The sequence below is a fragment of the Manduca sexta genome, unplaced genomic scaffold (genome assembly GCF_014839805.1).
Source record: "Manduca sexta isolate Smith_Timp_Sample1 unplaced genomic scaffold, JHU_Msex_v1.0 HiC_scaffold_3647, whole genome shotgun sequence".
In the NCBI taxonomy this organism is placed as follows: Eukaryota; Metazoa; Arthropoda; class Insecta; order Lepidoptera; family Sphingidae; genus Manduca; species Manduca sexta.
In genome coordinates this window covers 1-12,430 of record NW_023594738.1, presented here as the reverse complement: position 1 = coordinate 12,430, position 12,430 = coordinate 1, and the positions used below count along the sequence as shown (strand labels likewise).

General features: G+C 33.5%; 1 long non-coding RNA gene and 3 other non-coding genes across 4 annotated transcripts; 2 read left to right on the top strand and 2 right to left on the bottom strand.

The window, feature by feature from the left end:
- Positions 1 to 4,834: 4,834 nt before the first annotated feature.
- On the bottom strand, positions 4,835 to 5,016 carry LOC119193142. The gene has a single exon (XR_005113857.1). It is a non-coding gene; the product is annotated as a small nucleolar RNA U3 (small nucleolar RNA).
- A 438-nt stretch (positions 5,017 to 5,454) lies between these two features.
- LOC119193141 lies at positions 5,455 to 5,633 on the top strand. The gene has a single exon (XR_005113856.1). It is a non-coding gene; the product is annotated as a small nucleolar RNA U3 (small nucleolar RNA).
- A 1,208-nt stretch (positions 5,634 to 6,841) lies between these two features.
- Positions 6,842 to 7,051, top strand: LOC119193140. Its single transcript, XR_005113855.1, has one exon. It is a non-coding gene; the product is annotated as a small nucleolar RNA U3 (small nucleolar RNA).
- Positions 7,052 to 8,698: 1,647 nt separating this feature from the next.
- LOC119193139 lies at positions 8,699 to 11,231 on the bottom strand. The gene is made up of 4 exons (XR_005113854.1): positions 11,072 to 11,231; positions 9,709 to 9,805; positions 9,028 to 9,125; positions 8,699 to 8,763 (listed from the first exon to the last, which is right to left on the bottom strand). It is a non-coding gene; the product is annotated as an uncharacterized LOC119193139 (long non-coding RNA).
- Between the last annotated feature and the right edge of the window lie 1,199 nt (positions 11,232 to 12,430).

Genomic DNA, 12,430 nt, shown 5'->3' with positions numbered 1-12,430 from the left:
CCACTTCCTTCTTCCTGTCACGGGCTGCCGGCGAGCAGCCACAATAATGTAGTTCTTTAAGTTTATGTTTAAGATATCAAATTAAATAACAGTGATCCGTCATAGTGGTTTTATTAACATGGTAGCAGAGCGTGGTTGCCTGCAAATACAAAGAAGAAAAGAAGATATTTTCGCAAATAAAGTGGAAACGTGCTATATATGCAATAAGCAAAAATGGCGTTTACTAAATGCAATGACGCAGTTATTCCAATATTCGACGGATCGGATTATAGTAGCTGGAAAATACGTATACTTAAGTTTTTGGAGTTTAAGAAATGTAAAGAAGCTGCCATACGAATCAAAAATGATTCGGATGATGTTGCAAAGTGGGAAGAGATGGATATCCAGGCAACGAACTACATTTATAGTGCAATAAGCAACAAGCAACTCGAATATATATGCGACTTAGATTCCGCATGCAAAATATTGGCAAAATTTGATGAAATGTACCTGCAGAAATCATCGGCACTACAGATTATATGTCGCAACAATGTAGAAGCAATAAAATTATCGAACTATTCGCAAGTAAGTGTATTTTTGACGACTTTGAGAAATCAATAAATCAGTTAAAACAAGCCGGCGCGACGGTAAGTGAACAAGAAAAATTAAATTATATGTTAAAGGCCTTACCTCGTAATTACAGTCATATTGGAGATCTAATAGACGTTTTACCAGAAAAAGACAGAACTGTAGATTATTTGAAAAGTAAAATTATGTTAAAATCATTGGATAAAGAACCTGAAAAATGTAATGAACCATCACGCGACAACTCAAATGTTTTTAAAGCTCACACTAGTAGTTCTGCATCACCTAATAAAAACTTTAAATGTTTTACCTGTGGAAAACCTGGCCACATGCAAAGAGATTGTCGACACAGAAATGTTAACAGTGGTAGAGGAAATGGATTTATTAGATTTAATAATAATCGTGGACATCAACGTGGATCATATTATAATTCAAGAAATATTAGAGGAAGAACTTATAATAATAAACCCAGTAATGAGAGTGGTGGTAATAATTTCCTTGCAACTATTGAGAATAATAATGTTTCAACTTCAAGTAAAATATATAATATTGAGCAGTCTGGCCACTTAACTTGGTTATTAGATAGTGGTTGTACAGATCATATAATTAATACTGATGAGTACTATCATTCATGTGAAATATTACAACAACCTATTAAAGTAAAAGTTGGTGATGGAAGAATATTAGAAGCTACAAAGGTCGGAAATATACAAACTTATTTTATGGTCTATGGAAAAAAGTCTGAAGTTGTTTTGAACAATGTTTTCTATGTCAAAGAGATGAAAGCAAATTTATTGAGCTATTCAAAGATTACAGACAATCATAAAATTGTTTCCAGGGGACGACAATCAAAAATATATAACGTCTATGGAACTATTATAGCTATAGCAGTGAAAGAAGATAGACTGTATAAATTAAAAGGTTATATAAATGCAAGTACATTACATGCTAATTTAGTGAAGAAATCAAGTATGACAGTGAAGGAGAAATTACATAGGATGCTTGGTCATATAAACTTTAACAATTTGAATACTATGTGTACAAGTGAATTATTGAAAGGATTACCAAAGGAGATTGAATGTAAGTACATGAAATGTGCTATATGTATTGAAAATAAAATGCATAACTTGCCATTTAAAAATAATAGAAAACGAGCACAGGATATATTAGAAATTGTACACACAGATTTAAATGGGCCACACAGAACTACAGGTTTTAATGGTGAAAAATATTTCTTAAGTTTTATAGATGACTATAGTAAGTTGGCAAAAGTTTATTGTATTCCGTCAAAAGATAAAGTATATAATTGTTTAATGCAGTATGTTAATGAGATACAAAATTTAACTGGGAAAAATATTAAAGAATTGAGATGTGATAATGGAAAGGAATACATTAATAAAAGAGTGTTTGACTTTGCAAGATCAAAGGGAATTATGATTAAATCTTGTCCGCCATATGTGCATGAATTAAATGGCACAGCAGAGAGGTTCAATAGATCAATAATGGATATGTCAAGATGTCTATTGGCAGAGGCAAAAGTGCATAAAAGATTTTGGCCTGAAGTGGTTATGGCCGCAGCTTATTTAAAGAATAGAACATTAACAAATGGCACTATAGAAAGGAAGACGCCTTATGAGATATTTTTCAAACAAAGGCCAAGCATTGAAAATTTAAGGATATATGGAAGTAAAGTATTTGTTAGAACACCAGAGGAAAAGAGAAAATGTAAATGGGACAGGAAAGCCGAGCTTGGCATACTAATGGGCTATACAGATGTTGGATATAGAGTATTAATAAACAATAGAATAGTTGTAGCAAGACATTGTGATATAATTGAAGATGATGTAATGTGTATTGGTCTCGATGATAATAGAGAAGAGAAAAATGATAAAAGTAATAGCCAGCCGAATAAATTGGAAGAGAAAATTATAGAAGAGAAGAAAGAGACTAATGCAGAAGAAAATAATGAGAAAATTAATGAAGATTTGAATGCTGAAACAAATGAAAGTTATGATGATAATAAAGTAATTGAAACAAGAAATCGGCGTAAAATCAAGCCACCAACTCGGTTTGATGAAGAATTTGGTTATTATTGTATAACTGTTAACTATTGTGATGCTATGATTCCAGATAATTTTCAGGAGGCAATAACTAGCGATGAAGCAAAAGAATGGACTGAGGCTATGAATCGTGAGATGAACAGTTTGGCAAAAATGAGACCTGGAGACTTGTAAGTAAACCAGCAGACAAACAGCCTTTAGATGTGAAATGGATATACAGAAAGAAAGCCGAAAATAAATTGAAAGCTAGGTTAGTAGTAAGAGGTTTTCAACAAAAAGATTTTATTGATGATATATATTCACCCGTTGCTAAAATGCAAACTTTAAAATTGTTACTGTCTTATTGTTGTCAAAATAATCTTAATATACATCAGATGGATGTTGAAACTGCTTTTTTAAATGGTAAAATTTTATCTGAAGTTTATGTAAACCAGCCAATTGGTTATGATGATGGCACTGATAGAGTTTATAAATTAAATAAAACATTATATGGTTTAAAAGAAAGCCCTCGGGCTTGGTATGAATGTGTCAATAAGTTTTTAACTAGTCTTGGATTTCAGAGAAGTAAATATGACTTTTGTTTATATTTTAAATTGGATACTAATGTGAGTGTATACATTTTGTTATATGTTGATGATTTGTTAATATGTTGTAAAGATGAAAAGGTAATGAGTAATATTAAAACAAACTGTTAAGTAAATTTACTATGAAGGATATGGGTAAAGTTAAAGAATACATTGGAATACATATTGATTATGATTATAAAAAGAATAAGACCATGACACTGAGTCAGGAATCATATATAGAATCATTAGCTAAGCGTTATAATATAATAAATACAAAGTTATATACTACACCAATGGAAGTAAATCTTAAACTAGAAAACTGTAATATAAATGAGAATGTAAAATATAGAAATTTAATTGGAGCACTTTTATATATTAGTTCAGGTACAAGACCAGATATATCGTTCAGTGTTAATTATTTGAGTAGATTCCAAAATTGCTATAATGAGACACATTTTAAATATGCTTTGCGAGTACTTAAATATCTTTACTTAACAAAACATATAAAATTAATTTATAACATGAATATAAATTCTGATATGTTAGATTGTTATGTAGATGCAGATTTTGCAGGAGATATTGTCAGTAGGAAATCAACAACAGGATTTGTAATTAGACTGTTTGGGAATGTAATATTTTGGAAATCAAAGAAACAAAATTGTGTAACAAAGTCATCTACATTTGCTGAATACATTGCGCTGTCAGAAGCTGTTACTGAAATTAAATTTATAGTTTGTTTAATTAATGAGATTTGTCAGAAAGATTGTAAACCTGTAAAAATATATGAAGATAATATTGGAGCTCAAATTATTGCTAAATACGGAAATTTCACAAAAATTCAAAACATATTGAAGTTCATTATCATTTTGTTCATGAAAGTGTTAAAATTGGTTTAATTGATGTTATAAAAATTGCATCTGATCAAAATATAGCTGACATTTTAACAAAACCATTGGGAAGTAATAAATTTAATAAATTTAGAGATATGTTAAAGTTGTTGTAAAAGTAATTTATCTTTCAGATGGATATTATGTTGAGATAAATATTGGTTTAAATTGTTTAATTAAAAGATGATAATTGTAATATAAAAAAAAAAAAAATAAGTTACAATTAATATGTTATACTGAAGGTAATGTTTATAGAGCTATTGTTTTAATTTAAAATACTTGATATGAGTAGTGTATGATATGATTTAGTTAAAATATAAATGTAAGGAGGCATGTTGAATGGGTACATTTATATTTGTTTAGGGTAACATTTGTTAATATGTAATTTAATTTGTTTTTGTGGCAACACGCCTCCACTTCCTTCTTCCTGTCACGGGCTGCCGGCGAGCAGCCACAATAATGTAGTTCTTTAAGTTTATGTTTAAGATATCAAATTAAATAACAGTGATCCGTCATAGTGGTTTTATTAACAATACTACTACATTGAATTTTCATTACCTTTCTTATAATTTGTTTAGTTTATGAAGCAGAGAATCTCATTACCCCAGTAATATTATGTATTTTGAAAATACGGAAAATTTATGATATACTTTTCGATGCTGGCACAGTCGGCCGTAGATTCCAAGTTTATTTTATAAAGACTGCCGATTTCCAATAATGGATTTCATACTTAATAATATTTGGTTTAATAAATATTTCAGACAGCGACAACACCATTTCCCCGTGAAGGGACGATTCGAGGGCTGATGTAGATCTACCATCGCCTGCCTCACGCTCAGGTGCCGCGCCACGTCTCCTCATCGTGGTTACGAGTTGATTCACATAGTGAAGTTCTCGGGAAGAGCTTACTATAGAAATGATCCTATGAAGTAAGGTCCGCCTAACTTGTTCATATTATAAACGCATCATATCCATACGAATATTTGCCGACGATATAGCCCGGATTATAGGCATTATGGGCATATTTCATTACGGGTGAGACAATTGGCCCTTAATGTTGGGAAGGTGGTTAATGTTATAGAGTATTGACTATCGATGTAACATAAATGCGTAATCCCGTCAAAAGTCACTAGTATGAAATGGTATAAATAAATACGTCGGAGTTTCGGCACAGCTGGCGTTCTTATAATAGCTATAAAAAGAAACAGAGTTAAATTGAATTGCTGTTGCCACACGTGGTATTTATAACGTCATGGACTCCTGGTATAGTTTAATAACCATAACAATAACGCCATAGATGTCGCTGCCAAAAACGTACATCGCGGTGTCAAGATTCTCCGCCGTTTGATGACTAGTGTAGAGCGAGCGAGCTGCGGCAAGACCTTACTTCATAGGATCATTTCTATAGTAAGCTCTTCCCGAGAACTTCACACTATGTGAATCAACTCGTAACCACGATGAGCGTGAGGCAGGCGATGGTAGATCTACCATCAGCCCTCGATGATCGTTCGCTCCCCTTCACGGGGAGAGTGGGGTGTTGTCGCTGTCTGAGTGGTATTATTAAGTATTATTAAATTATGAAATTAAATTATTAAATCTGTAACAAATCTTCTCGAGTATTATAAAACTTAAGGAATTCTATTACAGTAACCTAACCTGCTCGAAAAATATACTTAAAGGATTTATCCATATTTCAAAATACATAATATTATAAATTAATAAGGTTCTCTGCATCACTCAACCTAAACCAAATTATAGAAAAATTAATAAGAAATTCCAATAAGTAGCAACTCATATATGTCCTAAAACACAAAATCTTCTTACTTCGACCTTTTGGGTTTGTTGATGTTTCTTTGTAGATAAATCATTTATATATTTGCTCTATTTTAGATCACGCTGTAGGTTTATTTTATAATATCTACAAAACAATGACGTTATAGGTAATGACCCGACCAAAGCGCAAACATGTTTTAGAAGGTACATTTCTTCTTACAAATAACATGAAAACGAGTATATTATTGAAGTGCATAAGATATTATGTATTAAGATTATATTTTAATCTACTGATACCGAATTTTTTAACTTATGAGTCGTGGCACCATTTCCACGTTTGTATTAATTCTCAATTTGATATTATTACTTTTTAAATGTAATAAACTTAACAAATAGAGCCCCCCTTTTTTTCCAATTTATTTTATTTAGAAAGAGTATGACTTCAAAATATAGAGTGTTTTAAATTCGAATTAATATTATTTTGTTTTAAGACCTAGGAGTATAGTGAATGATGAAAAAAGTAAAATAAACACGATAGTACATTTTACTTTAAAACATTTTGTTCGCGGGAATGGAATGGGGTTAGATTTGAGCATAAAGTTTTAAAACTATTTTATATATTATTCACTCTGGATGCAAGATGGAACATGTTGCCTACTAAATTATAAACTCTAATTAAGTTATTATTTCCAATTGGACGTCTCTAGGCATCGAGTTTCTTGTTACAACAATGCAACGGTACTTTATACACTACTATACTTTACACATTCATTGCGTCGATGTCATCTATTAATAGGGTCAGGGCCACGTGGTGACGTGCTCTACTGATAGTAAAACGTGAACAGCTGCAGTCACCCACGTGGTGATTATGACGTCACGGACTCGTGGTATAGTTTATCAGCTCGGTAGTAGATGTCGCTGACAAAACGTACATCGCGGTGTCGAGATTCTCCGCCGTTTGATGACTAGTGTAGAGCGAGCGAGCTGCGGCAAGACCTTACTTCATAGGATCATTTCTATAGTAAGCTCTTCCCGAGAACTTCACACTATGTGAATCAACTCGTAACCACGATGAGGAGACGTGGCGCGGCACCCTGAGCGTGAGGCAGGCGATGGTAGATCTACCATCTACCATCAGCCATCGATGATCGTTCGCTCCCCTTCACGGGGGAGAGTGGGGTGTTGTCGCTGTCTGAGTGGTGACCTTTATACCCCTATTATACATGAAAATCTTTGATTATCTCGTGATGTAGTGGACAATTGAATTTGCTTTGTTACCTATATGGGACTGAATAATTAAATTTCTAAAACGAATTCCTTACTTACTTGCATGCTTATGTGTTCAATCTACGGGAAGAACTGAGAGCAACCTTTGAAAAGAATTACTCGATCCTTTGGAAGCTGAAGATCACTCCAACATAATAATGCTTAGACGGCAGACAAGAACTTAAAAGTGATGATACACTGCCGGCTTCAATAAACGATCCCAATCCATCTTCGATCCGATCTTGAGAATTAACCAATCAAAATGATTTGTAAGCATATCAAATAAAACTATTCAATTGCAAATATCGCGATAGATCAAAAAAGCCTGTCCTTCGTAAAAGACTGACATCAGCCGTTTTCAATAACCGATGTCGATCTCAATCTTCAATCAGATTCCGAGAATGAACCAATTAAAATAAATCCTTTGTAAGCAAATGCAAAAAACTTTATACATTGGTTAATTTTCTCCCAAAAAAGCTATTAGAATCATTAATTGTAAACTTCCGTTGGTAACAGAGCTCACTCCACTAAATTTGACTTTAAACAGGGCAACTGCTTATGTCCCTTCGAGTATCGTATGTTCGGGAGAAACTTCATCTGGAGCCTTATTCTCTATCCCGCGCGTTATTTTAACAGTTCGTAACAAGCACGTAACACAACGCATCATGTTTAGTACTATAGAAATTTGGCTTACAGAATACCATTCCACGCACATTTCTCGAAGATAACATGACACGGCCGCGTTACGCGTTTACACTATCATACAGAATAAGGGCCCTGGATAGACCTTTATGCTTCTTCTTAATGTTTATCCAATAAAAATAATATACATAAGTATCGAAGTTTATTAAATAACATACAACTTATAAATTATTACGACTAAATTCAGCGTACAATGCAAAACAATTGAATTTTAATTTATTTCTATTTCGTAACGAAATACCTCCCCTTAGTAACAAAACGTAGCACTGTTTTGAGCAATATAAAAATATCAAATTATTATATTTAAGTCTTTTTATCATATTGTTGGTTGTTTCACAACTTCCAAGTAAATGCTACTCGTCAAATAAATATATAAGCAACCCCTCTAATCTATGTTCCCAAATAAATGGTAAAGTGAGAACTATCTACATTAGTTGTTTAATATGATAACTATCAAATAAAATTATCGTTAAACTTGTAAAGCAGGCCTTAAAGCCGCAAAGCAATGAAAAGGTTAAGTATTGCGCATAATTTACACTAGCAAGTTCTTGCAACAATATATTGCACAAAAACTCCCGTGTGCGTTTTCCCCAGTGACAATCCTAAAGCTTCAAAATTTGCAGGAGTTAGCTTACCGCGATTGTTACCTTTCGTAAGCAATTTAATTACCATTCACGGCAGGCTTTCTGCAAATTTAGAAACATGCGGAACTTGCGGCGAATCGCATGTATAGATTAAAATATTGCCGCTAGTGTGCAAATATCGCTGGGAGAACTTGCTTGTTCAAACTTAGCCTAAGATCGATGAACGTCGTTTTGTTACTAAAGGTTCGAATTCGTCGTATTAAGATACAAATTTATCCCGCATTAGCTTCCTCCGCTTGTATCTTGGCGGTTTTCTGAATGCACTTCATGGCCGCCTGATGAATTGTCTTGTCCAGTTGATCTGTTAACAATAGTGATTAGTATAACACCAGAAATTTACTTGTAAATCCTTTGATTTTTATCAACTTTGCTAGGTAAGGCTCCGTCAAAACAAACAAACCTGAAGAGCAACATATGTGGTGCATGAGTTCTCCTTTCTTTTCTTAATTTTGTTTTTACTACCTTGTCTCTTACTACAAACTTGTACTAATCCACAGTTTAATCTACATAAAGAACCATGGCCCAACAGTGGGACAATGGGCTACCAAAAAGTGGGAATACTCACAAATTTTATGCTGTCCTTTGATAGGAAACCGCAGTCTCAAACTGACCGGGTTTGAACAGATGAACACGTAGGGGCTGTCGCTCTCACCATCTGGATACCTGAAGAATTTTATAACTTATTTATATAGATGCAAAGTAGATATTACACTACGTTTTATCGGCTTCGTATTATACTAAACTAAATGGCGAAAATGTTTACCCACACATTCAAAAGATTGTCGTTACACTGCCAATATATTTTAAGTTTTGCCAAGTATCTGGCAATCATCAATCTATAAGGTTATACGGTTTGGGTAACATTTCACGGTTATTAATACTCTGTACTTCCTGATACCATAAACAGACAGACAGCGAGTCCTTTTGTGTTCGATACTCAAGGGTAAACCGCTGATACAATTTTTATTACATTTGGTTACACTTAGTTGGAAACTTGAGGAATAAAAAATTATATTTTAGAATTTTCTTCCGTCTGTATGTTTGCACATGCATCACGCAAAAACTACTGTATAGAATTATATGCAGTTTTCATCGATGTAATTCTAGAAGTCTAACTTAAAATATAAAGTCCTTTTATCCGTGAAAAATATAAAACGGAACTTGCTTAAATGCCAAAAAAAATATTATCACGCGGACGGAGTCACAAGCAAAAGCTAGTAATAAAATAAATAACTAAGACATTCACCGCTTTTCGTATTCCTCCTGCGATAGACAATCGTCCACGTTGACGCAACCCAGCAGACATCCCGTGGGGTAGAATGAGGGAAACTTGAACTGCTTGTCTGTAATACAAAAAAATATATAAAGCGTGTTAAATATAGCCTAGTTGGGAATGGATCGGCTTGCCGATACAAAGATCTGCAGGTTCAAATCCAAGGCACACATCTCGATCGGTCTAAAGTAAACTATCGTATCTATAAAAAACTTTTAACCAAAAAATAAAACCGCCTTCAAAAACCCACTAAAAACCAAAAAAATTAACTTACCAATTTTGGAGTCAAACACAAAAAAACATACAGTCGAATTGAGAACCACCTCCTTTTTTGAAGTCGGTTAAAAATATTCCGTTTTTAGCGTTTCGTTATCTAGGTACTATTTACTATGAAACCCGTTAAAAAGTTAGTAAATGTAGTTTTTTTTCGTTAATTAACTTTTTAATTAGATAGATGAGTTTGATAGTAAATCTACCTAGATAACTTAACGCTAAAAAAGTGAATATCCCTATGTTTTCAGATACGATGGTTTACTAAGGAGCCATCGATATGTCTTTCGAAGTTACGTGTATATCAATTACTGCTTTAACGGTGAAGGAAAACATCGCGAGGAAACCCTCATACTTAAGATTTCAACATAACATTTTTGGAGTCTAGTAATCCGCATTAGGGCAGTATGGTGGACCAAAGAATTTAACCTCTCAATAGTAGAGAAGGCCCGCGCGCAGCAGTCGGACAGTATATTATTCAGCGTTGCTATAATTTTATTATTATTGTTTAAAGTATGTACTCAGGCCAAGAATTATGGAGCTTTGTAATAGATTCCTGTGTCGACAACAATAAATTTTGCGAATTATAGTAATAGGACTTCGCCTATCACCCAGTGCCCTAGATATCTCCCTGTCTACCGCTTTGAAAACGGCGTGCCGCGTGAGCTTGTGTAATAATTATGCACTCAATAAAAATATAAAACAGTAGGAAACAGAGAATTACTTTTATCTGACATAGATACATCGCCGAAAATTTACTATTTTTAAGGAGCGCATGTTACATAGTAACGGGTTATAATGATTTGGAAAAGTGCCAGCAAATAAATGTATACAATAAAAGTCTGACTTCTTAGGTAACATAAAAATTCACGTCGAATTGAGAACCTAATTTTTTAAGTCGGTTAATATACTTCTGGGTTTACTTTATTTAACACAAAGAAAAACAATATTTCGATTGAAATCAAGGTGTAAAAACGTTTTGAAGTTGTCAATTTGTTCAGCTACGTTTTTGGATGGCTGCAAGGCGTCAATAACCGGTCTCCACTGTACTAATAAGTCAAATTACCTGGATACAAAACCCTGTACTGGTTCTCGAGCGCCCTGACGACGTCCTGGTCGGGCGGCTTCACTGTGGACGCAATCCACAAACGGCCGCGGTGGCTCGTGTACCACGTGCGCCCTTCATGCCTGTAATATTAATACTCAAATTCTCAATATTCATGTATATATTATGTTTAAAATGCTACCGGGTGGTATGTTTAGAATGTTTACATACCAGTAATGTGGAATCATATTTTGCACGTCAGCATCTCATCTTTATTATGCAAAATAACAATAAAATGTACTACTTTTAAGAAACTCCCGTAGTCCGGCATAGTGGAGTGTCTGGAGCATTCAAAACCGTAAAACCTCGGATTAGAGTTATAGTGAATGAATTAATACGATCGATGTGGGATATTGTTTTTTAAACTATAAATTGCAATGTTTACCCAAAATTTTTAGGCACTCCTATTTTTTCATTTATAAAAATTTATGTTTGACCATATTTTCCTTTCATTTTTAATTATATGTTAAATCTTACCGAGACATATGGAAATATTTTCAAGATACCTGCGCAGTAGGGTTCGAACAAAACGTGGGAGAGCGAAAGCTGCTATACACGCTGTTTAATTATAAATGAAACGTATTGTACATTTGTAATTACGACTAATGAAAAGAAAAATATTAGTACAAAATCTGTTTATTTAAATATATTACACTGTTGTCTACATCAAATATTTCTTCTACTTCATCTATCTGTATAATAGGTGAAGTATTGGAACAACTATTTCCGCTGCACTGTAAACATGCTACACTGCAGTATAAACCACTTTTGATCCACACGCAGCTCCACATCCCTTTTGCAATTACAAAATAACATTTGCAATAAATTATCCAGAGCAGGTAATTGATTCATTGTTATTGGGATGTACATGTTATTGAATATTTCCATCCCCAATTTTCAATAACTACGTCATATTCTAGCCATATCTGAATTTTTAGGTACACTCTTTTAAGGTGCTCAAACGCTGCATCAGTTGTTGTGATGACAAAAGAACACTCGTATTTTTTGATGTTGCTTTTATGAAAGACTTAAAACTTAATGTATTTAAATCATGAGTTTTAGACGGAGCGCCATATAAACTCAAAATACATGCTACACCTGCTAGCAATATATTATTGGGGTCTTCATTCACAAATTCAGATATGGCTAGGAAATGACGTAGTTATTGAAAATTGGGGATGGAAGTATTCCAATAACATGTACATCCCAATAACAATGAATCAATTACCTGCTCCGGATAATTTATTGCAAATGTTATTTTGTAATTGCAAAAAGGGATGTGGAGCTGCGTGTGGATTCAGAAAAAGTGGTTTATACTGC